This window comes from Capsicum annuum, chromosome 10 (assembly GCF_002878395.1).
Source record: "Capsicum annuum cultivar UCD-10X-F1 chromosome 10, UCD10Xv1.1, whole genome shotgun sequence".
Lineage (NCBI taxonomy): Eukaryota > Viridiplantae > Streptophyta > Magnoliopsida > Solanales > Solanaceae > Capsicum > Capsicum annuum.
Genome location: NC_061120.1, coordinates 219,680,831 through 219,684,487, shown reverse-complemented (window position 1 = coordinate 219,684,487; position 3,657 = coordinate 219,680,831). Strand labels below are relative to the sequence as shown.

General features: G+C 30.6%; 1 long non-coding RNA gene across 1 annotated transcript; it reads right to left on the bottom strand.

The window, feature by feature from the left end:
• Positions 1 to 279: 279 nt before the first annotated feature.
• On the bottom strand, positions 280 to 1,969 carry LOC124887676. Its single transcript, XR_007045518.1, has 2 exons — positions 1,654 to 1,969; positions 280 to 1,517 (listed from the first exon to the last, which is right to left on the bottom strand). It is a non-coding gene; the product is annotated as an uncharacterized LOC124887676 (long non-coding RNA).
• Between the last annotated feature and the right edge of the window lie 1,688 nt (positions 1,970 to 3,657).

The window sequence follows — 3,657 nt, the reverse complement described above, 5'->3', positions numbered from 1 at the left end:
TCTTCTTTGGCTGAGGCGCGGATATCTATTCAAGCCCACTGCGGTAATTGTTTCTCCGGTCCAGTAGTAACACACTTTGACTTGTCCCCTCCAGGATACAAGAACCTTCTCAAATTAACTCAATACGCTGGATAAGAATTGAGTTCACAGCTCAACACAATTAACACCTCCCTTCAACTATTAAACTCTCTTTATAATTTTGGACTTACAATTTATCTGCCTTCTACCTCTCGTTGCTGTGTAAGAAAAGGTAGGATAATATAAAAGAAATAAAAAATATTAAAAAATGTCAAAAGGCAACTTCATATTATGATTTCGGATAAATAAAAAGACATTCAGAGTTCAATAAAAAATCACGACGACATGCAACAGCCACCACTATTGCCATCAGAATCCGAATCCTGTCAAGGAACAACGATCCTCGTTCCCTTTAAAGATTGTGACTTTCCATAATCAGCTCTTGGGTTTGCAGTGAGCGTATTCTTGCTAATGATTTTATAAATTTCTGTTAAAACAGTCATGAATGCACTCTCGACGTTTGTGGATTGAAAGGCTGATGCTTCCATAAAGAAAAGATTCTCCCTATCTTCGACTGGTAGAGCTTGACGACTTCCTAGATCACATTTGTTCGCAATGAGCATTATACGTGTACATGTTCTTGCCTGCATGACCATTTAGTTCCTCCAGCCATCTAGCCATATGATCGAATGACTGGCGTTTTGTTAACTTGTAGACTAGCATCACGCCAACTGCACCTTGATAACATGCACTTGTTACAGCTCTATACCTGAGGGAGATATGAGAGATTCGTTGAGTTACAACAACTATCAAATTGGCTAAAGTTATTGAAATTCTTATGTATGCCAGAGGCAGAAACTTTGTTGGTATTTCACCAACTCAATTTAGCCATTACAACCAATTATACGAACAACAGAAACTGGAAAATTAAGACATGATCCGAAGCCATCCCCTTCCATATGAAGAATTAAGTATTTGAAAGACGGTAGAAATAAAGGTGAACATAAAGCAGCAACAAATAAAACACAACCATTAGCTAAATATCAACAAGAAGAGTAGCTAAGTTACCTTTGACTGTGTAGACAGTAGAAGCCAACATGTCCCCTTTTCACTAAGGAAGAAATGTTGATTTCAAAACTAGTAAGCGATAACACTAGAAAAGGTGCATCAAATGACTAATATTCAAGGAAAGTTTGCTTGCTCACTTAGCATACAAAATGGCATTACGATATAAGGCTAATACGTGAACTATCGCCAAATCCCTTCCTCAAGTATTATTGTATCTCTCTTTGCAGTTTCTGAAAAACATCCCGACATAAAAATGATGCAGACACACAGTAGACAAAAACTAGTTTCGGGGGAGTGGGATTGGCTAGAAATGAAGTAACCTTGACCAAAAAATATCAGCAAAATCATCCATAATAACAGAAACAGGAGCAGGATCATGCAAATGGAATGCCGCAAAGTGTTTCTTAATTCCTTTTTCGCCGTCTATATACCTACAATGCCACAAAGTATAAATAGATACTTTATGTGAATATGGTGAATAACATCGGAGGATGGATCAATCATCTCATCAGGCATTTGTTTCGGGAAATTATTTTGAAAATTATAAAAAGGATTGGTTAAATTTACCTGAGCAAGATAAGGGGTTTGTTCACCAACTTCCGATGGTTTGCCAAGTTAGACGCGTTACTAGATTTCTTTCTTGATCATTAATATCTGTCCTGCAATCGATTTATGCTAATTCATAGAGTGGCTAAAATACCTGGCAAATCAGAAACAGCAGATTGAAAATTTTAAAGAAGCAGCAAATTGATTCGAGGGTAAAAGTGCCAAGAGTAAGTCGAAGTTAACAGCATCTGCATAGATACTTCGAGAAAAAGCACACCAGCGGTAAACAAAACTAAAGGCTGAAAAAAACAACGAAAGATGCTGTAATGACCGGTACGGACATTTTACTCTAGTTTCATATAATTTTAGTACTATCAAAATATATTGTGGATTATTTAATTTGATAAAAATATAATTTAGTATCTTTTTAAAATATTTTTGATATTTATAAAATTCTTTAAGTGATGATATATTTATATTATTTTATAATAAATTTTTTTATTATTTATTAATATTTTAAATAAAGATAATAAATCTAAAAATATTAAAATATTATTATTATATAATAGAGATTTTATTAGAAATAATTTTCTATTAATTATGATATATTTAAAATATTATAATTATTTTATTATGCGTTTATGCAATATGCGATTATGTATACAATGTAGAAAAATTAATTGAACCGTACACGTGGAAAGGATTGTGGACAGCAACATATGGCTTAACACATGTGTCCACTTTACTTTATCTTCTTTTGTACATATTTATATCTATAATATATTAAAAGTGATAATCGTTAGAAAAGTTATTTAAACTTTTTATACTTCATTGAAAGACTTGTTTTTTAGATAAAATTATTTTTTCATTATTTTTTTAATTTATTATTTAATTATTTTTTATTATATTAATGAGATTTACTAAAATATGTGGGACTTCAAAAATATATATGGTAAGAAAATTAATTAATATTTTTCTTTCAATTAGATTTCCTAAAATATATGAGATTCCTAAAATATATGGTAGGAAGATTAATTAATATTTCCCATCCTCATTGATTGTGATTCTAATTTGTGTTTTGCGCAGAAATACTAGCAATCTACATGATACTTGTGTTTTGTTTTGAACAGAGATAATAACAATCTACGTGATATTTGTGTTCTATTTTGTGCAGAAATACGAGTAATCTACGTGGTATTTGTGTTAGCTTTGGTTCTCTTTTGAGGTGCAAGAAAAAGATTGATGCTCATTTAACTTGATTCGATTGGATCGATGTTTGATTTTCTAATCCTCAACTTCCTCACTGTTTTTATCATCATAATAGAATTCAATATGTGTGTATATATATATCTTCTTTGTTTTCATTCAAATCATTCTTTGGGGTTAAAATTTTTGCTCAGACAAGAATTAGTTGGATCAAAATCGAAACTTTGTGATCACTATTATATTTTTTTTTATAGTTTACAAGTCGTAGATGAATGTCCGTTGACTTTGAAGAATTTCTTGTGTAAATGTTAAATTTAATTGTATTGTTTTGATCTTTTTTATGTTATTGTATTATTTTAATTTATAGATGCTAGATGATTGTTGGTAGGCTTTGAATTTTTTTTTAGGTAAAGGTTAGGTTTAATTGTATTATCGTAATATCTTATTAGTTTGTTATTTTGTGGTAGTTTACAGTTCGTAGATGAATCTCGATAGGGTTTGAGAAATTTTTGTGTGTAAAATTTAAGTTTAATTATATTATTTTGATATCACTTTTATCGTATTATTTTGGTGCAGTTTACAGGTGATAGATAAATGTTAAATGTTAGTCGGCTTTGAGGAATTTTTTTTTATGTAAATGTCAAGTTTAGTTGTATTATTTTGATATCCCTATTATCGTATTATTTTGTTATTGTTTACAAGTGGTAGATGAGTGTCGGACGACTTTGAAATTTTTTTTGTGTATAAAGGTTAGATTTAATTGTATTATTTTGATGTCTCTATCATTGTATTGTTTTGTTAAAATTTACAGATGGTAGA